This window comes from Anomaloglossus baeobatrachus, chromosome 3 (assembly GCF_048569485.1).
Source record: "Anomaloglossus baeobatrachus isolate aAnoBae1 chromosome 3, aAnoBae1.hap1, whole genome shotgun sequence".
Lineage (NCBI taxonomy): Eukaryota > Metazoa > Chordata > Amphibia > Anura > Aromobatidae > Anomaloglossus > Anomaloglossus baeobatrachus.
Window position 1 is genome coordinate 252257028 of NC_134355.1, and position 26900 is coordinate 252283927.

Below are 26900 nucleotides of genomic sequence, written 5' to 3' on the forward strand. Positions count from 1 at the left end.
ACCGCCTGGCTCCACCCTACCTGATGTGGACATCAGCCCCTGGAGGGAGGCAACAAGGATTTTGTGTCTGGCTGATGTGCCTGTCTCGGGGTGGGGGTGTGTGTTGTAGTACCTGTGATGACCTGGCTAGTCCAGGGCGCCACAAATGCATTACTTGGCTATTTTTAAAAGCCGGGCACTGACTATTTATAAAACCGCCTAAGGGCTCATGCGCAAGTTGCGTAATTACATGCATTTACGCTGCGTATTGCACTGCAGCGTAAATGCATGCGTCCTGCATCCCCAGCACAATCTATGAAGCATGAGACGTGCGCACATTGCTTTTTTGAATGCAGCAATTCGGGTGCTAAAATTTTGACCCAAATCCATGCATTCAGAAAAGCAGCATGTCAATTAATTTGTGCGTTTTGGATGCAGCTCCCACTCTGTCTATGGTGGGGGCAGCAGCCATAGCGCACGAAATCGACTTTTTTTTCCTGAAACACTGCATTCGTTATGCAGCGATTTGAAGCGCACATGTGCTGTCAAATCACTGCAGAATATTCAGCAGGTACGTGCGCACATGGCCTAATCCTGGTAATTGGAACTCCTAGTGATGAACTGAGACTACTGCTGACCGTATGTTCAACTATTTTAACTACTGCTAAATAAACCTAACAGATTTTATTTTATATTTTTAAAGTGTTGTTTGGTGAGCATTGTAAATTATGTATCAATATCTTTAAGGAGATAATAATAATAATAATAATAATTTTATTCATTTATATAGCGCTATTAATTCCTCAGCGCTTTACATACATTGGCAACACTGTCCCCATTGGGGCTCACAATCTAGAGATCAGTTGAGCATACCAATGATTTATTGGAAAAACATAGCTTTCTCCTGAAAGATAAGAAAACTATCTAAAAAGAGCCACCCTGTTAGGCTATGTGCCCACGTTGCGTTTTTTGATGCGTTTCCGCAGCGTTTTCAACTGCAGCGTTTTAATGCCAAAATGCATGTGTTTTGATTTCCCAGCAAAGTCTATGAGAAATAGGGATTTCTTGTGCGCATAATGCTGTTATAAACACTGCATTTAATTTGCATATTTTTGGACAAAAACTCAGCGTTTAAAGAAGCAGCATGTCAATTGTTTTTGCCATTTGGGCTGCGTTTTGATAACATTAGAGTCAATGAAAAGATGAAAAACACATTCTACATCAAAATCCTAGTGTTTTACATGCTTTTTGGATGCATAAAACAAGCGCTTTTGACAATTTAATTGCATGCGTTTTTGACAAAATATTAAAGGCATGATATGTCCCTTTACACACACACATACAATTAAAATTAAGAAAAACATTAATTTAACGTTATTTTATACATAAATATTAACAAACATTTCTCATTTTAATAAAATCAGCTATTTTGTTTATGATTATAATCTTGATATTTGTTATCATTTTTTTCCATTTTTTCAGTGTTTGAATGTTAAAACTTTATTTAGCAGTGTATTTGTCATCAAAACGCATCTGACTTTAAGCAATGAAAAAGCAGGTAAATCGCGGTAAAAACGCGGCCAAAACGCGGTAAAAATGCAAGTGTATTTATAGCGTTTTTGTGGTCAAAAGCAACTTTGGCAAATACCATTTCTGCCAAAGGGTACGTTTAGAACTGCAACTACCTTGACGCAACGTGGGCACATAGCCTAAGTCAAAGTGTGACTCATTAAAGAACCTGTCAGCACAATTTTGTAGTATAAATTAAAAACATGGCTGTAATGATGTTATAATATAGATCAGTATTAAATATTGTCTACGGACACAGCCTCAGACCACAAAAACTGATCACTGCTGGGGAATCACCGACAGGGAGGAGGAAAAACTGTAGAGTCCAGCCCCTGTGAACAAAAATCTAACTTACAGAAAACTTGGCAGAAAAAAATGGAGATTAAAATAGAAAAACAAAGTGGATTTCTTCACCAAATGTATCATTCTAATCCGTATAACAGTGATGTCTGTAATGCCATGTCTTTCCTTTACATTACAGATTTGTGCTGACAGGTCTCTTTAATCAGTCTTGCAAGTACAGTAACTTGAAATACGAGGAGGAATCAAACATTTTATGCACTTGGGTTATATTAAACCTTCTATTGGCCATACTGTCTTATCATCTCTTCCCTACGAGGCCGCTGTCTCCCCAGTCACTGGTGTGCTGATCTTAGGGGTACTTCTCACATAGCGAGATCGCTGCTGAGTCACAGGTTTTGTGTGATCTCGCTGTGTGTGACACTAAGCAGTGACCTGGCCCTTGCTGTGAAATCGCTGATCGTTACACACTGTTCTGGTTCATTTTTTGCTCGTTGGTCTCCCGCTGTGCAGCACACATCGGCATGTTTGACGGCGGGAGACCAACGATCACCGACTCTGTGTAAGCAGCATACGCTGGTAACCAGGGTAAATATCGGGTAACTAAGCAAAGCACTTTGCTTGGTTACCCGATATTTACCCTGGTTACCAGCATACACCGCTTAGCGCTGGTTCCCTGCACACATATCCAGGGTAAATATCGGGTAACTAAGTAAAATGCTTTGCTTAGTTACCCAATATTTACCCTGGTTACCAAGCGCAGAGTCGCTGGTGGCTGGTGGCTGGTCGCTAGTGAGATCTACCTGATTGATAGCTCACCAGCAACCATGTAGCAACGCACCAGCGATCCTGACCAGGTCATATCATGGTCGGAATCGCTGGTACGTCATTTAGTGAGATGATACCCTTAGTGTTCTCAGTTCATTTGTGACAATGAGAAACAATAACTGTAGACTTATGATTTACATACAATAGCAGCGTGCGTTTTATTTATTTATTTTTTTTAGGCCTGCGCCACACATCCGTGCCTCCGGTACGTTTTTGGCATTTTTTGCACGTACCGGAGACACGTGCTGATGTTGACATACTATTTTTAATCTAAAAAGCCTCACGTCAGTGTTTGCGCACGGAGCGTGTGTCCGTTCCGTGCGTACGTTTGTGCGTGTCGAAAAAGCGCTGACATGTCCGTTTTCCACCGGCATCACGTCCTCACGGATCCATTAAATCCTATGGGTCCGTGTTTACACGTACGTGATACGGATGGCCTCCGTATGCTATCCGTGTGGTCCGTGTCCGTGTTTTAATTAGAAAGTTTGTTACACTCTGAAATACTTTCAGGTGGCGTAGCTAACATATTTTTTTGCACAAAACTAACTGTGCATTTGCAGAAGGAGTGAGCAAGCAAGAAGTTGTAGTTCTGTGTATTGCAAGATCTATTTTGAGCAAACTTTCGTCTTCGAAATATAATAATGGCACCACGGGTGGACACGGAGAAACTTATAACAGCTGTCGAGACTCACCCACCATTATGGGATACACGTGTAGATGGTTACCATGACCGACTGACAGTTGAGCGCCATTGGAATCAAGTAGCTGAGGAAGTGTACCCCAATAATGCATGGTCTAGATGTTCTCCTGCAAAGCGTGCTAAATATGGTAAGTTGTTGTATTTTTTTATAGTTATTTATTTAATATCTATATTTGGATTTGTTCATACTTTCAAACTGTGATTGTTTTGGCATAGTTATGTTGTCTTTTAGTGTAAAATCCTATGAGAAGAATTGGTCTATGTACTACTCAATATATTGAGTTCCTGTACACTTTTTTCATAGTATCACCAAACTTTCATCAGTGTCAAAAATCAAAGTATACTTAAATTTGTAATCTGACTTGGAATTCTTCATGAATTTACTTAATTAACTGATTAAACTGTCATGTGTTTTAAAATTCCCTGTTGTATTAGTCTAAATTTAGTATCACAATTGAAAATCTTGGTTTTTTTTTTTTTTAAAATAAAATTGTTTAAAATGACATGTCAATATCATTACCTACATGTATCAAATAATATTTCGAGTAATTTATAGCCAAATGTCATTGCAAAAACACCAAATTATAATTTAAATATAGATGACAATTACTTAAAATATAATTTTTCAGAAATATTATTTGGTTATGTGTGAATGTCTAAACATGTTTTTGAATGAAGAATATCTAAATAAATTATATTTCATCCTAAGTATTTGACCAACATAATTGTGTTAAATTGTATATTAAATTTCGCAAACATTATTTAAATTAATGTGTGCAGATTTATGGAGAATGTTGCAAGTGACATATTTGTTAATTTTCCACAGTTGACTTGGTAAAAAGGCGTTGGCGTTCAGCCCGTGATCAGTACCGAAGGGAGTACAACCCTATGCCATCCTCATCCAGCCAAGGCCGCAAACGCAGATATGTCTACTATGAACAAATAAGCTTCCTAGCACCCATCTTAGAAGTTACACAGTAAGTTTTTTTTTTTTTGAAAAAAAAAAACCCCCTGAAGATAATTGGACAAAGATAAATGTTAAGATTGTAATATGTTTTTTCATTTCTTATAGAACGGAGGATAATCTTGACGAATCAGATGATGAACCAACAGCAGGTCCCTCTGCTACAGCCACCTCAGCATCAGAACAAGAACCTGCCAGAGAAGACATTGAAATTCCTGAGACTCAACAAGATGCAGCAACTGAATCACATGAGGGTGGGACAGAGAGTGCACAAACCAACACCCAAGGCTCATCAACGCAACAAACAACCACACCAGCTACACAAGCAACACAAACAAATGTACTTCCACGTTTTGCACCACAACCTCTACGTGCAAGAAGAATCCGCAGACCTGAGGAAATGAGATCCTTACCGGAAATAATTGACACACGCATTATTCACATAATGAACACTTTAATTCCAGAAACAGATGCCGAGCGTTTTTGTCGGTCTTTATCAACTAGCTTAACCAAAATTCCTTCAGATAGGCAGGAACGTGTAAGAGCTGCTATGCTTACCCTACTGTCAGCTAGTCAGGCAGAACAGGAACCAGTGAGAGTGTATGAGGCCATAGAAAATTGGCGTACCATTATGCAACAACATACAGTCCCAAACACAACAGACAATCAAAATACAATTTCAACACAAACAACAATGGCAACTGTAATAGTCAATAATCCACTATTACAACAATCTGGACAACCTTCAATTGCTTCAAGTACGTTATTCCCAACACCAATTAGACAAGGGTATGTTGCAACCAATACTGGTGCCTTAAGCACAGTACAAAGTGCTACCTCTCAGCAACCCATGAACTATATGAATTTACAACCAACTCAAACTACTAGTTACTTTACTCAACCCACAAATATTGGTGGTTTACCTAATTTGTTTCCAGGTTCAACATACCCACAATCATTCATGATGCCTCATTATCCAATCTCAACTATGTTACCTACACCACACTTACAAACATCAGTCAACTATCCTCAAGGTCAACAACATACACACACACAATACCCAATTACCCATGTAGATCCACAGGTGTACTCAACCACAGGCAATGTGTTGGGACAAACCAGCATGCAACAGACTGTTCCACACACTACTGTAGCTAGTAATAGGAATGTTGTTCAGCAAACAACTGTTTCCATTCCTGAAAATACCATTTCTGAGGCCACACAAAACAACATACTCAGCAACACTCAGGTTACTTCACTAGAAGATCTTGTTGACTTGTGATGCACATTTTTGTTAATCTTAACAATCAAACAACAAATCTGATGAATGTGTCAAAATGTTAAAAAAGAGGGATTTCCAAAAATGTGCAAACTCAGAGTTGAAAAGATTTTAAAAACATGTGTGATTATACTTAGTGACGGATCACATATATGTTTTATGGCCTTTATTTTTGGAAATTTATGAACACATTTTTACCCAACCAATTTGATGGTTAGATTAGTTCTAATATTCTGAAAACACAGTTTACAATTTTTTGGTCTATGTCAATGTCCAACATGATAGCAACTTAATTGGCCGACATTTTTCAACATTGTAAGCAATGCACACATTTTCTTTACAATTACTCTTGTATGTAAAGTATATTTTGTATGTTATGAAGAATAGCATCAAAATTTACATTTAGAAAAATTTAACACAAAATGAACAATATGTACATTTTTAATGTGGATGTGAAAAAATAACATCCTTACTTTATGGATTAATATGCTTATTCTTAATAAAAGATTCTGTTTTTGAAGAAAAGAAACATGTTTATTATTGATATTTATTAATAATATTGCATTTTTTCAATAGACGATTAACATTATTAATGTTGTAAGTTTGAAATAAGTTTCCTAAAACATGATAGTAACACAGAAATGTACATACACATACATACAACATTCAGAAAACCATGTTGCTAACAGAAATGTCAGTTTATGATTAACGCATTTGCCCTTTAATACTAGTTTGATTTAAGCTCTGAGATGTTGAGAAAAATTAACCAAGTTCCTATAATAAAAAAAATGTATATTTTTATCAACAAAAAACCATCACAATCTTAACAATCATCACTATTATTAGTATCATCAAAACAATTAAAGTAATCAGTAAATAAATTTCTAATTTGTAAACCAGATGTCACGGAATTATGAGACATAGGTTCACCTGTGGGATTAACAACATGGTTTATCTGAAATTCATCATCCACATAAGTTCCTCCTTCATGTATCCGACAGTAATTGTGAAGCACTATGGTAGCCTTGAGTACAGATGTGACAAAGGTTGGCTGCAACTGAATAGTTGTCTGATAAATGCGCCATTTGTTAGCTAAAATACCAAATGCACACTCCACATAACGTCTTGCTTTAGTTAGCCGATTATTAAAGTACTGTTTCCTGTCATCAATGGATCTCCTTGGATATGGTCGCATAACATGTTTGGATAATGCAAATCCTGCATCTGCTACCATCACATATGGTGCCAACGGTCCAGATGTACCAGGTAGGGCAACTGGAGGGGGGATCAATAATGAATTTTCTTGCAGGCGTTGGGCTAATCTTGATGAACGGAAAATACGGGCATCTGAGGCACTACCATAGGCCCCAATGTCTGCATAAATAAATCGGTATTCTGTGTCAACCAATGCCAAAATAACAACGGAAAAAAACTTATGAAAATTGAAATAACGTGACCCAGAGTTTGGTGGCTTTTTAACTCTGAAATGCTTGCCATCCAAAGCTCCTATGCAGTTAGGAAAGTCAACAGAGTCCTTGAAGCCCTTAGAGATTTTCAACCAATCTTCTCTGTTTGGCTGAGGCATCATTTGTTCTTTTAAATGTTGCCATATCATGTCGCATGTGTGACGTACTATAACGGCAATGGTTGATCGACCCAACAAAAAATCAAAATGTAAAGCACTAAAAGATTGACCAGTCGCCAAGAATCTATGAAAACAAGACAAACAATGATTTACAATTAACACTATGTTTTTTTAAATTAAAACAATCATAAGAAAACACAAACATTGAATCAAAAATGAGATTACATCAATAAAGATCAATTACACATTTCAATGTGAAAAATAACACATTTACACAAATTACAAAAATAACAAATATAATACCTCAGAGTCACCATAAATCTCTCCTCTGGGGAAATGGAAAGCCGCATCCAAGTGTCCTGATGTTGCAAATGAGGTCGTAAAATATTTAGTAAGTAATCAAAACTCTCAACTGACAACCGGCAGTATGAAAAAAACTTATCTGGGAAATTCCGTAACTCAAAAAATAAAGTATGGAAATGACCATGCATAGGCCGCATCATCATTAGTGGATGCACCCACAATCTGGTTCTTCTTACATTATCATAATGCAACATGTGCCGTCTAACGCCAAAACGACGAGATATAATCCAACATAAAAACACTAAGGCCTCCGTGGATAATGGCATTGCGACAATTTTGTCTCAACACATAGGTGCTCCAAGGCATAATACAAGCAGGAAACAGTTTATAGTTAACTTATATTTATGTCCTAATCACATACACCTATGTGTCATTTAATTCCAAGTAATCACCATTATCTCAATGTGTGAAACATGTGAAACACGCACAAAAAACGGACTGCACACGGAACACACACTGACGTATTTCACGCACAGGAAAACGCACACACGTACACACGTATGACACACGATATGCATACGGACACCACACGGAGGGGAAAAACGGACTGCAAATACGGAACACGGACACAAAAAACGGACTACACCAAACGTACGTTTTTTACACGTGAGTGTGGCAGAGGCCTTAGGCTGTGTCTGTTGCGATATTTATCAATAACGTTGTGCACAGAGTGGACAAAGTGTTTTATCACAAAGAGGGGCGTAACAATGGATAGAGGAGTTCATGAAAGTGTCAGCCATGAAGTAGAAGCTGGACGCCCGTCCACAACTGACAACATGGAGCGTGCATGTGAGCTGATTCTGTTGGTTAGACGAATGACAGTGGATTATGTGGCAAATCACACCTAAGACTAATTTCTAATCAATAGGTGAAGACAGAGGTGCATTCTTGACTCGATATTCAAGATCAAATATTTTTTAACCCCTTCAGCCCCGGGGCACTTTCCGTTTTTGCGTTTTTGTTTTTTGCTCCCCTTCTTCCGAGAGCCGTAACTTTTTATTTTTCCGTCAATCTTGCCATATGAGGGCTTGTTTTTTGAGGGACAAGTTGTACTTTTAAATGAAACCATAAGTTTTACCATATGGTGTACTGGAAAACAGCAAAAAAAATCCAAATGCGAAAAAATTGCAAAAAAAGTGTGATGGCACAATAGTTTTTGGGATGTTTTATTCACGATGTTCACTATATGGTAAAACTGATGTGTGGGTATAATGCCTGAGGTCAGTGCGAGTTTGTAGACACCAAACATGTATAGGTTTACTTGTATCTAAGGGGTTAAAAAAATTCACAAGTTTGTCCAATAAAAGTGGCAAACGTTTTCCGCCATTTTCCGAAACACATAGCGTTCTTATTTTTTGGGATCTATGGCTCAGTGATGGCTTAATTTTTGCGTCTCGAGCTGACGTTCCTAATGGTACCATTTTTGTGCAGATGCTACGTTTTGATCGCCTGTTATTGCATTTTGCGTAAAACTTGCGGCGACCAAAAATTTTGGCGTTTGGAATTTTTTTGCCACTACGCCGTTTACCAATCAGATTAATTGATTTTATATTTTGATAGATCGGGCATTTGTGAACGCGGCAATACCAAATATGTGTATATTTATTTATTTTTTAACCCTTTAATTTTCAATGGGGGGAAAGGGGGGTGATTTGAACTTTTAGGTTTTTTGTTTCTTTTTTTATTTTTTAAAACTTTTTTTTTTATTTTACTAGTCCCCCTAGGGGGCTATAGCGATCAGCAATCTGATCGCTATTATCTGTCTGTTGATCACAGCTATACAGCTGTAAACAGCAGATACAGTCACTTTCTTGTTCCCTCTGTTCCGTGCCGAGGGAAAACGAAAGTGAAACATCATAGCTGCAGGCGTCATCACATGACCCTGTGCTACGATGGCAACCACTGATAGTCACGTGATCACGCACGTGACTTCCGGTGGGGGCGGCGGTAAGTAAAAAACATGGCCACGCGCATTTAGACTTTGGCAGCAAGATTTAAGGGGTTAATGGCCGCGGGTGGAAGCGATTCCACCCGCGGCTAGCAGGCACACATGTCAGCTGTTGAAAACAGCTGATATGTGTGCCGACCGCCTGCCCGCGGCAGGGGGCGGGGCTTAACGGGACACGCTCCATGATGGATATATCCATCCATGGTCGTGAAGGGGTTAATGAGGGAATATGAAAGCTTGTTGACAGATGGACAAAGTGTATTATAAAACAGGGTGCTTATATGTAAAAATGAGGCACTTGCCTTTTCTGGAAGTTGATTAAAATAAATTCTACAGAGTACAGATTCTTTTTTACTTAGCCTCGTCCATAGCAGACATATTTATCTATATTGTTATAAAGCTGGGTGAGTTTTGGGAACACTTATGGGTATTTGACTTTAATGTTGTATTAAGAAATAGAGTTTCAAAATATATATTTGTATTAGAATATTTTGGGTCTTTGACTAATCACATCCACTGCATTACAAGCCAGTTTACAGTATGTATAATCTATGCTGATATGATGTACAGTAATTAGGTGTTTCTGCACTTGTTCAGTCTGCTCTGAGAAAGGTAAAAGTAATTATGCCCCGTCATAGTGATTGAGTGATTTTGTACCATTGTGACGGGCTTGTTCTATGGAAACACTTGTCATTTACGTCTTACAACACTCCCTGCAGCGAGCGTTATCTTTCAATTTCCACACAGCAAGAATTACCGAAACTCATTTTGAGCCCCTATTTACATTCCGCTTACTAAGGTGAGAGCTATAGATTTGCATAATTATATTTTATAGCGGCTGACATCTTTGTGAAGCCTGGTCATTCAGGAATAGACAAGAATGAATGTGAAGCTAAATAAGCCATTGCTTTGTTTCCGGGTTTTATTTACCGGTATATATTTATTTATTTTTTGTACATGGTTCTACATCCAGTATTTTGGCATATAACAGAAATAATTAATGCAATGAAAAGTCAAAGTTAATAAAGTAACAATAAATTCCTACATTGTATGTACAGTAAGGCAGTGAATAAAAAGAGCTAAAACTGGTACATAAAATAGATAGTCACTCAATGAAGGGAATATTTTAAAACAAGCATTTTTTATATCAGTCTTAAAAAAAATCCCCCTGGAATAAATTTCACAGCTCTCAATAAATTAGGCATATATTTTGCTAAGCGTGGATCAGAGAATGAAATCTACGCCATACAGGATTTGCACTGTAATATACTCTAAGTTCTAGTGTAGTTGACAGTACATTTTCTGTACCCTATATATCCTCTCATCAAGCTGCTACTCTCCACACACCTTTCAGAAACGTGTTGTGGTAAGTGGAAAAAGGTAAAATGTCACAAATTAATGCACAAGGATTGCATTGCCCATAATTTCCAAATTTTGTTTATGCCAGAGAAATGGTATAGGGGGAATACCAAATTCCCTTCAAATTATATGTGGTCTGTGCTAGCATATTAGTAAAGGGATAAAGGGAATCCAACCCCACTTAATTTACTAGGTTATAAACAAAAAATACATGGCTAGTTTATATATACACTGGGGGATAAACTCCATAGGATCCCTCAGGAATGGTGCCAACTTCAAAGAGAAGCATTGTAAACAAGGAGAACAAAGAAGAGAATGGCACAAGGATATATGCAAAAAATAAGTTTTATTGAGTGATAATAAAAATATTTTATATCAAAGCAGTTATATCAAAGTATTTGCAAGAAGATTAGAGTATGAAGTCACATTGGTATAAGATGCACCAATGCTTATTATCTTTTTTCTGTTTTTTGTCTTCCCTTTGGCATTCCCTGTTTTATACAGGTTTATGTATCTGGGCTTTAATCTTTTTCTTTGATAGTCATCATTGGTGCATCTATTTTCCTCTACAGTTAAGGCTGCTTTACACCAGACAATCTATCGTGCGATAGATCCTCGGGGTCACGGTTTTTGTGACGCACATCTGGCATCGCTTGCGATGCCGTCCTGTGTGACACCTGCTAGCGACGCAGTATCACTCACAAATCGTGAGTCGTGTACTGCTTGCTAGGTTCCATAATATCGTTTAATTTAGTTGTTCATCGTTTCCGGGGTAGCACACGCCGCTCCGTGTGACACCCCGGGAACGATGAACAGCAGCTCACCTGTGTCACTCAGCCGCCGCCGCCTATGTGAAGGAAGGAGGTGGGCGGGATGTTTATGTCCCGCTCATCTCTGCCCCTCCGCTTCCATTGGCCGGCGGCCGTGTGACGTCGCTGTGACGCCGAACGTCCCTCCCACTCCAGGAACTGGACGTTCGCCGCCCACAGCGTGGTCGCACGAGAGGTAAGTACGTGTGATGGGGGTTACAGACTTTGTGCGCCATGGGCAGCGATTTGCCCGTGACGCAAAAAGGACGGGGGCGGGTACGATCGATTGTGAAATTGCACAATCGGTCGTACCATGTAAAGCAGCCTTTACACTACTCCTTATATCCAGAGGTCTCTCTTCAGTATTTAAATTTACCCTTTGTGGTATTTAATCATTATATGACCTATTGAGACCCTTGGTTATTTCCATCTTAGTGAGTTCTCTGTAGTTGCCCACCTTGCGTCCTCTTCATTTTCTTTGCACAGTTATATTGACCTAGAGGTGTCTCTTGTTACTAATTTATCCATTGTGGTTTTACAGGTGTTTTTTGTGACGCCTTGGGTATACTTTGTTATACTGGGCCTTCCTTATACTGGCCATTATGTGCTTTTGGCCCCATTACAATTAACACTAATTGGCCCCTCATTCATAATTTTCTCCCTCTCATCCTGGAAGGGTCTTACATATCCCGGCCATTACCTTGGTTACACATATTTTTTCCACTATCTTGGCAGATTCATGTGAGTGGTGGCATGGTTTTTGCCATTTCATTTGTATTCCTGTTTACATCAACAACTTGTCCACTTATACCAATGTGACTTCATACTCTTATCTTCTTGCAAATATTTTTATATAACTGCTTTGATATAAAATATTTTTATTATCACTCAATAAGACTTATGTTTTGCATATATCCTTGTGCCATTCTCTTCTTTGTTCTCATTGTTTACAATTAATTTACTAGGTGCAGCAGTTCTGACACAATCAGAGTTTATAGATTTAGCAAAGCAGCACATTTTGGAAAACTAACCATGGCCACAACAGGCTCTCTATGTACAATGTCTATAGACAGTGTGCTGCTTATCACAACAGGGGGCTTGTCAGACTACCAAGCAGGAGGCAATGTAGTCCAAGCAATAATAAGATGCTATGATAATATTATCGAGCTTAAACAATCATTGCACATAAACAACAACAAACAGCTTGATGAGAGATGCATCAATGAATTATGTGTTTTAATCCCTGCAGCATGTTGTGTTTAGATTGCATAGCAAAAACCTGCAGGCAGATTCTCATTTACTCCCTTCACGACCTTTGACGTAACTGTATATCATGGAAGGGAGGGTGTTTCCAACTAATCACATATAAGTACGTCATGGCAATCGCAAAGGCACAGGGGTTGTCCCCACTGTGATTGCCAATAGGGTCTTGACTTTCCCAACGGCTGAGCCCCGATCCTCACAGCCGGGCACTGTGCCTGTGTCGTTAAGCTGGCTGTTTAACCCCCTAAATGCACTTAAGGGATTGGGAGAGGGACCACACATCTTCTCCCCTCTGATTGGTACCCCCACGATGTAATCGCGAGGGCCCGATCGTTGTCATGGTGCCCCGAGGTTGCTTTGATGACCTCGCAGTCACCTGACAATGGAAAGCCTGAGTGCTCATGCCAGTAGCATGATCACTCAGGCTTTCTCTATGCATTTATGATAGCTGCAATATCCTGTAGTGATCGAGCACTGCAGAACATTGCACCTGCAATCAGTAGTGTAATGTAATGTCCCATATAGGGACTAAGTAAAAAAGTAAAAAAAAAAGTGAAGATATGAAAAAAAATCACACAAGAAAAACTATTCCAATAAATAGTTATATTTGTGTAAACAAAGTACATATAATTGGTATTGCTGCATCTGTAACAACCCGATCTATAAAACTGTCACGCTAGTTAACCCCTTCAGTGAACACGTAAAAGTAAAAATGTAGCAAAAACTATGTCTTTTTATCATACAGCTGACAAAAAAAAGTGGAATAAAATATGTTCAAAAAGTTATATACACGTAAAAATGATACAGCTCAAATAGTCATCTTGATCAGCAAAAATCAAGCCACCATACAGCTCCATCAGCGAATAAATAGAAAGTTATACCTTTCTGAATACAGCAATGGAAAAAATGTTTTTTTCCTATAAAATATTTTTTATGGTGGAAAAGTGGCAAAACATAAAAAAAAACTATATAAATGTGGTATCACTGTAATCATACTTACCTGAAGAATAAAGCTGTTTTATCAATTTTACGGCACAGTGAATGGCATAAAAAACAAACAGGAAACAATTCCTGAATTGCTTGTTCTTGTTGATTCTGTTTCACAAAAAGTGGAACAGAAAGCAATTAAAAAGTATCATATGGTACAAAATGATACCAAGAAAAATTACAACTCATCCTGGAAAAAACAAGATCTCACATGACTCGGTTGGCAGAAAAATAAAAAAAACTATAGTCAGTAATGCAAAAAACTTTTATTTTGTGAAATCATTTTTAGTGTCATTGTTCCAAACCTAAAAAACTATATAAATCTGATATCACTGTAATCGTACTGAAAAGAGGAATAAAGCCGCCTAATCACTTATACTGCAAGGTGAACGGCATAAAAAACAATTAAATAAAGCCAGTTCGTGAACCGTTATTGATTTGTTCATGCTGCCTCTAAAAGATAGCAGGATGATGCGGCTCATTTATTCTGCGCACTACGCTGAGTGCTTGCACTGTGGATTAGGTGTAAGGGTGCATGCCCACAATCAGTGTTAGCAGCTTTATGGATGCAGTGTATTTTTGCTGCATTTAAAATGCTGTCTTGTACAGTGCAAGCACAGTGGAGGGAATTTATAGAAATCCCATGCCCACTGTGCTTCTTTTCTCCACAGTTTAAACTTACATGTGGCGTGGCATTCCATTCTGTCAATTTATGTTTGCTGAGACAAGATTGTTCTCAGTAGGGAAAACAGTGCACAGGTCGCTATGGTGTTCTGCGGAGAACACTTGCGTCTCCGCTGTAGAAGACATGCTGTTTCCAGGATACAGCATGTGCAGATCATGGGCACATACCCTAAATCTCTGAAAAACCTGATTCAGAAAAAACACAAGAAAATATTGATACTGCTGAATAGAGGCCAATTGGAATGGAGTAACTCTGCTGCCTCATTAGTGAATCGATCCATTGTGGGTTTCACTGGAATCACGTATTTTAGAGATGTAAATGGAAACCCCAATGTAAGTCCTCAGCATAGAGCACAGGATAAATGTGAACCTGATCCAAACTGTTCTGTACCAAAATCACCACCAAATAGCATTCAACTCAACACACTCAGGTCTGTCATCGATTAACGGAAATATAGGGAGCTTCCAAATTACTGGTAGCACAAAGTAAATTGTATGGTGCATTTTCTCCTGTTACCCTTGTGAAAAAAAGCTATTTGGTTAAAGTAACAATTTTGTGGTAAAAATTTATTTTTTTTATTTTCACGGCTCAATATTATAAAATTCTATGAAGTAACTGGGGGTTCAACGTGCTCATCAAACATCTAGATAAATTCCTTGAGGGGTATAACTTCCAAAATGGGGTCACTTGTGAGGGAGCTCTACTGTTTAGGCACCTCAGGGGCTCTCCAAATGCAACATGGCATCCACTAATGATTCCACTAATTTTGTGTAACAAAATTCAAATGGCTCTCCTTCGCTTCTAACTTCCTGAAAAAAAAATTATCTTTCAAAAATTACGCTGATGTAAATTAGACATGTGGAAAATGTTATTTATCAACTATTTTGTGTGACATAACTCTCGCATTTAAAAGCATAAAAATTAAAAGGTTGAAAATTGCAAAATTTTCACCAAATTTCCTATTTTTTCACAAATAAATGCAAAAAATATCATATTAAATTTACAACTATCATGAAGCACAATAGGTCATGCAAAAACAGTCTCAGAATGCCTAAATTCTAATCTGGTTACACAGCACAGGACTAGAACTCATCAGCTAGTAGTGAGCACTTTGTCTATAGGAAACATGTCTACCATTAAGCCACTCGTTACACCAAGGGGCATTGGAGGATTTGGTAATCTTGACCTGTATTGCACGCAGACAAGCCAGTAGTAGATTATTCAGTTGCATAGAGATACAGATAGATATGTACTGTATGTCTATGTAAGTGAAGGAAGAAGTCAGATTCTATTGTTCCTGTAAAACTACTATAAATTAACAAGAAACAAATTACAATTAAATATACAAAAATTGTTTTCTTTTCTCACCCCCTTGGAATCAAACCAGCAACTTTTAAACATGTGTTCAGTAGCCATAGCTGTTGAGCTACAAGCTATGATGATATCAGAGGAAGTATTCTATATAGATGCAACTGCATTACTACCCCTGACATCACAGCAGATAACACATGACATACAGATCCATTGTACAGAGCAGCATCTGTACTCTAGAGGGTGAGGAAAAGACTTTTTCTTTTATTATAATAAAATACCTAAAAATAATTAAAAAAAAAACCAATGTCATTTTAATTATACTTTTTTTACAACATAATAAACATCACAAATCATCAAATAACATGAACATATTTGGTGTTTCTGTAATCATGGCGCAATTAATTATTTTTCTCTATTAAACCCATACAATTTTGTTACTAAAAATGTATCACTGAAGGCCGTGTTCACACGGTGCATAAATGCTGTGGTGTTTTTCTTCAGGTGTCCACACCACACAATGCAATATCAATGTTCTCTGATTATTTCATGCTTGCTTCATATTTTATGCGTTTCCCCCGATATTTGATACATGTTTGCTGCAGATGTGAATCTGGGTTTTTAATGCTTTTTATTACTACAAAAAAGCTTTGATTCTGTGTTTAATAATATTTTTTTTCGCTTGTGTTTTTTTTCAGGCTCCACAAAAAAAGCCTATAGAGAAAAAAAACACACCAAAAACGCAGAGTTTAGCGGCGTCTTTAGAAGTGTGATGCCCCTGGACTATCAGGTCGTCACAGGGTATTGTACAATCTGCCCTTCCGTACAATATCCACATCCTTCTTGGTTATGAGTCCCCAACTACATGATGTTGCGTACATCAGCTAATCAAAATCCTAGGAACACTCTGCACCACACCCACCAGACACACCAGTGTATGGCCTGAGTGGAATAGGGTCGCCCACTTGGGGAGTTAGTAAGGGGGGGGTCAGGAGTGTCAGGAGAGTGAGTCGAGAATTGAGAGCAGAAAGTGAAGTGTTGGAGGTGAAGAAGAGAGGAGGAAGTCAGGAGACGGGCTCCTTGTAAGCCATCAAGGTAGCAGATGGTGGTCTGGGCCTAGAAGGAGCTGGACCCCCGGTCGCAGGGGATCATGGCAAGGGGCACAGAACTGTCGAGGAGGACAGCCGGCAGCCTTGCACCATCACCGGGCTGGGACCAGGGCACGACGGGGAACGTGGACCCTAGGTCAGGGAGTAGCTTCAGGCAACCTGACAATTTACCCGACGAGAACGGAGCCTTCAAGATCCGCTTTCCACCTGTTCAAAAATCGGGGTACTAGCGCAATGAGGGGGATAGGAGTTTCCACAAAAACGGTCCAGAAAATCCCAAGTGTGAACCCTGAGAGCAAGCTCCCACACTTAGCCATAGTGGGGAGCAGGACCCGACTAGTTCCATACTACCGCGACCAACAGAGAAGTAACTTAGTGTCAGGAGGAAGGTCACAGATCACCAGGCAGCACCATTGGGGACGGGACCCGAACTAAGCTCTCCTCAGTGGCAGCGGTTTACAGAACTTTGTTTTATCCAGTTGTCAGTGTCAGCTTAATTGACTGAGTGAGTACGAAAGTGACCCCTCTGCACCCAATGGCACTCCCCAAACACCATCACCGAGTCCCGGAGCTTTCCCCCTATCCGTGGAGGGTTCTAACACCTGGCTGCCCCACTCCATCGCCCCCGGGTACTCCCAACTGCAGTGGTGGTACTCCACATTACCACACACCACGGGTGGTGTCACAAACTCTAAACACAATCCCCTGTAAATACCCCCTTCATTTGAGTGGCCGCACGATCCCCGGGTCCGGAGACCCTCGAGCCACTGAGAACCCAGATCCGAGCAGCTAGAAAATTTCATGATGTTTCATCCACTTTGCTTGGACATTTAGTCCGTGTTCACATGTAGCGTAAATACTGCATTTTTTTCTGCTGCATTTTTGCACTGAAATTCTGCTGTGTTTAATGGTTCAAGCAAAGTGGATGTGATCTCATGGAAAGAAACCACTGAACTCTGCGGTTTTGGTGCTTATATTCTCTAGAGGTTTCTATGTTGAACTTAAAATGCATGGAAAAAACTGCAGTTACTTTTATGACTGCAGAATCAAAGCTTTTCTATACCATAAAAATACTTAAAACTGCAGCTTCAGATCTGCATCAAAAACGCATGAAATAATGGAGAAAAGGCACAAAAACTGCAGCAATAATACAATGATCAGGGGAGATTGTTATTTTATAATTTGGTGCAGAGACCTGCAGAAAACATAACACCTGATTACTACAACGTGTGAACATGGCCTTACAGACATAAAAAAGCAACATGTCATATAGTGACGCTTATATAACTATGAGAAAGTTCTGGCTGATGTCACTATGAATGAATGAACAGTCTGGGGCATCTGCTGAACGCCCCTTACTGCCAAATGGGTGTGGCTTGGAGTGTGGCTAGTTGCGTGGTCAAAATTATTCCCAGCCGTGCGTTACGTGCATCGCATACTATGTCCTGCTTTCTCTTCTACAAAAGTTAAGAGCTATGCATAATATTTGATATTATATTACCAGATAAATTCTTCAGCTTCTATATATTTGTTCCAATCCTGTATGGAGGGAACATAAGTGGCAGGATTTCCTGATCATTGTCCATATCCCTTATCACTCATAAAACCTTATTTTAGTATCCAGTTCCTGTCTAAGGCTATGTGCGCACTAGAAATGTGAAGTTTCTCAAGAAAATTTCTTGAGAAACTTCTGCCAGTGAAAGATTTCCGGACTTGCGGAAAAAATCCGCACCAAATCCGCATGCGTTTTTGCCGCGGATTTGCCGCGAATTTGCCGCGAATTTGCCGCGGATTTACCGCGGATTTACCGCAGGTTTGTCCCTGCAATAAATAATAAAGATAATCGATAGACAGATAATGGATAGAGGGAAAGATGGATAGATGAATAGATAGATAGATAGAGGGATAGATAGATGAATAGATAGATAGAGGGATAGATGGATAGATAGATAGATAGATGGATAGATAGAGGGATAGATGGATAGATAGATAGATAGATAGATAGATAGAGGGATAGATAGATAGATAGAGGGATAGATAGATAGATAGAGGGATAGATAGATAGATAGATAGATAGATAGATAGAGGGATAGATAGATAGATAGATAGATGGATAGATAGATAGATAGATAGATAGATAGATAGATAGATAGAGGGATAGATAGATAGATAGATAGATAGAGGGATAGATAGATAGATAGATAGAGGGATAGATAGATAGATAGATAGATAGATAGATAGATAGATAGATAGAGGGATAGATAGATAGATAGATAGATAGAGGGATAGATAGATAGATAGATAGATAGAGGGATAGATAGATAGATAGATAGATAGATAGATGAGAAAAACCTATATAATGTTCCACCTCCCTGCATTTTCTAAGCTGGCACCCTTTAGTGACTTTCATGTGGCAATTAGGCTACTTTCACACCTCCGGTTTTTGCTATGCGGCACAATCCGGCACTTTGCATGAAAATCGCAACCGGTTTTTTTTGCTGCCGGTTGCGATTTTCCTGCATAGACTTTAATTAGTGCCGCATTGTGCCGCATGGCCTTGCGTTCCGTCCGTTTTTTGCCGCATGCGGCAGATGTAGCCGATGCGGCGGCCGGATGGAACGTTGCCTGGCACGTTTTTTCGTGCGGCAAAAAAAACCGCATTGCGCCGCATTCGGCCGATGCGGCACATTTTTCAATACATGCCTATGGCGGCCGGATGCGGCGCGATGCGGCAATAACCGCATCCGGCCGCCGCATGCGGTTTTTGCCACTGCGCATGCTCAGTAGCATGCCGCATCTGTTGCATAGCTTGCACAGCCGGATTGAGCCGCAGAGCTCAAGCCGGATGTGTGAAAGTAGCCTAAAGGGTGCTTAGCCTTGTATTTAGCCATAAAATAAATAAATAATTAAAAAAAAATGACGTGAGGTCCCCCCATTTTTTGTAGCCAGCTAGGGTAAAGCAGACGGCTGCAGCCTGCAGACCACCGCTGGCAGCTTCACCTTGGCTGATAATCCAAAACAGTGGGCACCCCACGCTGTTATTTTAAATTATATAAATAATTTAAAACAAAAAACGTGGGGTCCCCCCCATATTGGATCACCAGCCAAGGTAAAGCGGACAGCTGGGGTCTGATATTCTCAGACTAGGGAGGTCCACTGTTATTGGACACTCCCCAGCCTAAAAATAGCAGGCCGCAGCCGCCCCAGAAGTGGCGCATCCATTAGACGTGCCAATCCTGGCGCTTTGCCCCAGCTCATCCCGCGCCCTGGTGCGTTGGCAAACGGGGTAATATATGGGGTTGATGCCAGATGTGTAATGTCACCTGGCATCAAGCCCTGGGGTTGGTGAGGTCAGGCGTCTATCAGATACCCGACATCACCAACCCAGTCAGTAATAATTAAAAAATAGACAACAAAAAAAGTTTTATTTGAAAAAACACTCCCCAAAACATTCCCTCTTTAACCAATTTATTGAAAAGAGCACAATCAATTCCACGTCCGGCGTAATCCAATAAGGGGGGGCGTTCCACGGCGATCCATACCATAGTCGCTGTCCCAGTCAATGAAAAACAGAATGTTCCCCATTGGCTGGGAGAGCAATGCAGTGACCTGAGCTAACATCAATAGGTCAGCTCAGGTCACTGCAGGGGATGACGAGCGCTGCCATCAGGAGCATAGATGAGATCATTACCTTCTGTGATCATCTCCTGTACTGCTGACGTCAGCGCTGTCACTGACTTATCGCGAGAGCCCGTGACGTCACCGCTAGTGACAGTCTCGGGCCGCTCGCGAGTCGGCCCTAGACAGCAGTGACAGCGCTGACGTCAGGAGGCAGGAGATCGTCACAGCAGGTAATGATCTCACCTCCTGACAGCAGCGATCGTCATCCCCGCGGCTCCCAGCACTGCAGGATGTCCGTGTCTGCCTGCGCTGCCGCGTGACAGGCTGCTGACACTGCGGGCAGACACTGACACCCTGCAGTGCAGGCAGCCGCGAGGCCGGAGCAGGACACACACTGCACAGACACCTGGAGGTCGCACGGAAGTGCTTCTGTGCGGCGTCCAGGGAGTGTGACGTGTGTTTACTCTGCTCCTCTTCCTGGCATAATGACATCGCTTCCTGCAAAACCGCAGGCAGCGATGGGCATTACCGCAGGTAATTCGCGGCTATACCGGGGGTATACCGCACATCATTGCTACCTGCGGAATACCCCCGGAATACCGCAGGTACCTGCGGAAATTAATGGACATGCACATTTTCTCAAGAAAGTTTCTCGAGAAAATTTTCTCAAGAAATTTTCTTGAGAAAAATCCGCACAGTGCGCACAGCTATTTTTTTTTCTCATTGAATTTCATGGGAAATGTCTGCACAAAGATTGCAGACATTTCTCAAGAAATTTCCGGGGCAAATCCGCGGGTAAATCCGCGGGAAAAACGGTCTAGTGCGCACATAGCCTAATACATAATCACTATGTGAGCCTCATTTACATGTACTGGGATAATAATAATGATTAATAAGAAGTCTATTTGCAAAACATTTTAATGTTCAGAGTTCTTAAATGAATAATAAATAAGCAAGGACAGAAAGGCAACGTCTGTCAGTCTTTCTGCAATAATCTCTGACCTAATTATCTTTAATCCTCACTTAATAGACTTTGAACCATATCTAGCATAAATGCCTTTTAGTTAGACACGGTAATGATTTCTGTTATCTTTTTGCTATTTCTTCTTTCTCTCTCCACGGATGTAGATTGTAATGAGTTTTATTGTTGTATGGCTGAATTTTCAGCTGTGATCTATTATTTCTCCAAAGAAAGTTCGCAGCAGGAGGCAGTGCAACCTTTAAATAATGCTGCTTCTATTGTGCAGAATCAATTTCTATGTAGCCAACATCCGAGACACGGAACATGTGCTCGCGAAGAGTGTTTGTTCAGGTTTTGTATACGCCTGACCCTGGTACAGTTGTAATGGCCTCTAATGCACAGTGCATCAAGGAAATTCTCATTAGATACTTCAAATTGTGAGCAATTTCAGTACACAAATATATTGCGAATGCCCTAATCTATAGCAAGGTCTAGTAATAATTTAATTGCAGTGTATGATGGTCTATAAGTAGCCAAGTATGGATGTTCATAATAAGATAGAAGGATTTATGTAGCTGTCAACATAGTACTTTATTGAGGGGGAAAAGCACCTTCCATAAGAGGATTTGGGATATATGTTAATAATTTATTTTCTTACTTGATTAGTACATATTTTATTGACATTGTATTGTGAAAATATATATCTTCTGTCGAAGGATTAGAGGATTTGTGATATGTGTTAATAATTTATAAATTTATTATTTGATTGCTGCAAACTTTTTAACATTGTATTGTAATAATCGTTGGGTAGTGGTAAACCAATGTAATAATCTTAGGCTAGTGGTAGAACAATATAATAATCTTAGGCTAGTGGTAGACCAATGTAATAAATAATCTTAGGCTAGTGGTAGAACAATATAATAATCTTAGGCTAGTGGTAGACCAATGTAATAATCTTAGGCTAGTGGTAGACCAATGTAATAATCTTAGGCTAGTGGTAGACCAATGTAATAATCTTAGGCTAGTGGTAGAACAATATAATAATCTTAGGCTAGTGGTAGACCAATGTAATAATCTTAGGCTAGTGGTAGACCAATGTAATAATCTTAGGCTAGTGGTAGACCAATGTAATAATCTTAGGCTAGTGGTAGACCAATGTAATAATCTTAAGCTAGTCGTAGACTAATGTAATAATCTTAGGCTAGTGCTATACCAATGTAACAATCTTTGGCTAGTGGTAGACCTTATAATAATTTTAGGATAGTGGTAGACCTTTAAAATAATTGTAGGCTAGTGATACATTATTATAATAGTTGTAGATCAGTGGTAGGCCATTATAATAGTTTTTGGCTAGTGGTGAAACGTTGTAATTGTTGTAGGGTAGCTGTAGACCAATATAATAGCTTGGGATAGTGGCAAAAGATTGTAATAATCATTGTAATACTCGCAGGCTAGTGTAGACCACTATTATAGCTGTAGACATGTCGTAGGTCATTAAAATAGTTGTAGGGTTGTGGTACTGCATCCCAATACTTGTAGGGTAGTGATAAACCATTGTAATAATTTTACAATAGTGGTGATAGTCAGAGAGTAATGGTACCCAATATAATAGTTATAGGCTAGTATTAGAACATTGTAGTAGTTGGTAGACCATTGCAATATTCATAGACTGGTAGCAGACCATTATAATAACCATAGACTTGTGGTAGACCGTTGTAATTGTCATAGGCTATTGTTAGACCTTTGTAATATTTGTACACTAATGATACACCATGGTATTAGTCGTAGCGCAACCATGGTATTAGTCGTAGCACAGACCATTATAATTGTCATAGGCTAGTGGTATCAAAGAGTAAGGTGGGCTTTGCACACTACGACATCGCAGGTGCGATGTCGGTGGGGTCAAATCGAAAGTGACGCACATCTGGCGTCGCAGTCGATATCGTAGCGTGCAAGTCCTTTTTGATACGATTATCGAGCACAAAAGTGTCGTTATCGTATCATCGGTGTAGGGTCCGACATTTCCATAATGCCGGTGCAGCAACAGGTACGATGTAGTTCCTCGTTCCTGCGGCAGCACACATCACTGTGTGTGAAGCCGCAGGAGCGAGGAACATCTCCTACCTGCGTCCCGGCTGCAATGCGGAAGGACGTAGGTGGGCGGGATGTTTACATCCTGCTCATCTCCGCCCCTCCGCTGCTATTGGCTGCCTGCCGTGTGACCTCGCTGTGACTCCGCACGACCCGCCCCCTTAGGAAGAAGGCGGGTCGCCGGCCAGAGCGACGTCGCACGGCAGGTGAGTGCATGTGAAGCCGGCGTAGTGATAATGTTCGCTACGCCAGCAATCACAAGATATCGCTGCTGCGACGGGGGCGGGGACTATCGCGCTCGACATCGCAGCATCGGCTTGCGATGTTGCAGCGTGCAAAGTACCCCTTACCCTACGGCATCAGACAACACCAGGGAAGATTTGGCTGAAGCCAGCTTTCTTACAGGAAAAGTCACACAAGTAAGAAAGAACATGGCTGATCTCCTGAGACATTCATAAAAGATTTATTTTCATAAAAGATTCATAAAAGATTTAATTTCTCCCAGTTTTAAACATTATATGAGATAAAATAGGAATCAAGAAAATGTACAGCTTCCGGGGCAGCTCTTGACAGCCATAGCGTTTGACCTGAGCAGACACGTGGTAGAAAAATTGTACATTATCAAGGGTGCTGGATATAGAAGGGGCCAGGCAACAGCAGCACATTAAATGAATTTCAGGGCTACAGATTCACAATCCTGTCTGAATTAGGAATAGTGATCTACTTTCTGATACCAGAGGTCCCTACAGACTATAATTAAAAAGATTGATATGTGGTGATTTCTGTAGAATAATCCCAGATCAGAAATTGCCTAGGTAGTGTAGGTTGTTGGGTCACATTTTATGAGAAATTCCAAAGCAATATATGATATGAAATGTAAATATAGTTTACTGAATTACGCACAGAATGTGAAAACAAATGGAGGGGATTGATGAATGCTGTAAATTCATCCTATAAATGCTCATACTAAACTCATAGTTTATGTTAAAGTCATAAACCTTAAGCAAATCCTTTTTTATATTTATCAATTTCATTACTGAATTTACACATACAAGTTATCTATCTATCTATCTATCTATCTATCTATCTATCTATCTATCTATCTATCTGTCTGTCTGTCTATCTATCTATCTATCTATCTATCTATCTATCTATCTATCTATCTATCTGTCTCTGTCTGTCTTTCTGTCTGCCCATCTTTGCATTAGTTTGTTTGACTTTGGGCTAATGGTGTTTTTATACATCTCCCATGAGATTTCTGTTTAACAGTTTTATGATGGAAAGCTATAATGGGATTTGAAGATTTCATGGCTTGCTGTATTTTGCAGCACATCTAGTAATAAGGTTTATCATTTAACTGTTTCTTGTGTATGCACCATCAGAAATGTGAGAAGTTTTCTTTATATATTGTCAGTCCTACACAAAACCTAGATGACCATTGTATGATCACAAAAGTCATGTGAAATAATTCTAATAATATTTTGCCGCATTCTACAATTCAGAAGGCACATGTACAAACAAATTGACATATTACATAGTAACAAACTATATAAACAATAGAAATAAGGGCTGGAGATGGGTGAGCACTAAAATGCTCTGGTGCTCATTTTTCGAGCAGAGCACGTCAGACCCTCTGAAGTGCTCAACTCGAGTAACGAGTATAAAGAAGTCAATGATTGGGCAGTTTGGTTCTCTGGCCACGTAAACAGAACATGTCCAGGGGAAGGGAGGGCGAGTTTTGACACACTACATCCAAAAATGTTGTTTTTAACCCAGTGCAAACCATTCAGAGACTGACAATGGCTCTCCCTGAGGTGCCTGCACACATCAAGTAGTGAAGCAACCCCATACATTGTGGTCATCTCAACACCTGTGGTACTTGGCCGAGCACTGAGAGTACCCAAGCATCCTGATGCTCGATCGAGTATCTAGCAGTGTCAAGCACATTGGCCCATCATTAATAAGGACCCTTTACACAAGACTTTACAATCGTACAGATTTTCTACAGAAGACATGTCCATTATATTATATGTGCAGATGAGTCTCGCTAATCTGGAGTAGAAACCTTCCACTGCTTCATATGTATATAGGGGCACAGCTAAGTTATTTTTTTTTTCATATTATAATTTAGCAATGTGAATTAGCATTATTTCATGAATTATTCAATTACTTAAACCTTATACAGTATATAAAATATTCACAGTGTCCATTAATACTATGCATGCATTTTACAATTTACAAGGGGACTTATGGAGAATAGATTCTATTACTGCTGTCTGCATTTAATTCAGTAGCTCTCGGGGGATTTGCTGTACATTAATTTTTTTGTTAAATAATGGAAGTTTGTCATGCACAGTAATACATAAAATCATTGCTGAATAATGATCTTTATTCAACTCCTTATAACTGCAGGCATATTGGTATGGCAAAAAAATATCCTTGCTAAATAAAACCGTCACAACATGTCAGTTAATTAGATATCTTAAAATGATAATTTAGGATTGCTAAGCGCTTGCTGTGTTCAGATATGCAGCTTGTAAATACTTCCTAATTATTGAAGGTTCTGAGTTGTATTAAAATGTTTGTCCCTATTTACGTTTGGCCAATACACAAGTTGGTTTTCAATTTGCCAGCTACACTGGACATCAAAATTAGAGAACAATGTATGATCACTTGCTTTTTTTCAGAAATAATGTTATCTACATTGATGAACATTTAAAGGTTTTTTTGTAAGTGGTAAAGTGGTACATCAAGCACCACTAAACAGTGTTTTGCAAAAGATCCAAAGTTTATCAACATAAAAACCTTTATTGTGCCCCAAACTATAACTAAGTCATAACTAGAGAACAACAATGACTGTAGCACAGAGAAAGATTCTAAGTAAATTTTCTGAAAGTAACAACAGACACCGATCAGTAGGAAGTGTACAGGCCTTTGCTTTGAATGACTTCAGCACATCTGTAGCCAAGGGACATCACTAGTCTCTCACATTGCTCTGGTGTGATTTTGGTCCACTCTTTTTCCAGTCTCTTCCACAGTTTTTTGACTGTTGTGGGTTTTTTGGCATAACTTTGTCACCAAGGATTTTTCAGACAATTGAAAAAAAGGGAAATTTAAGCTCACCTCTCCCACTGAAGATCCACTGCACGTACACAGTATTACCAACCAGGAATAAGATTCAAAAGAGTA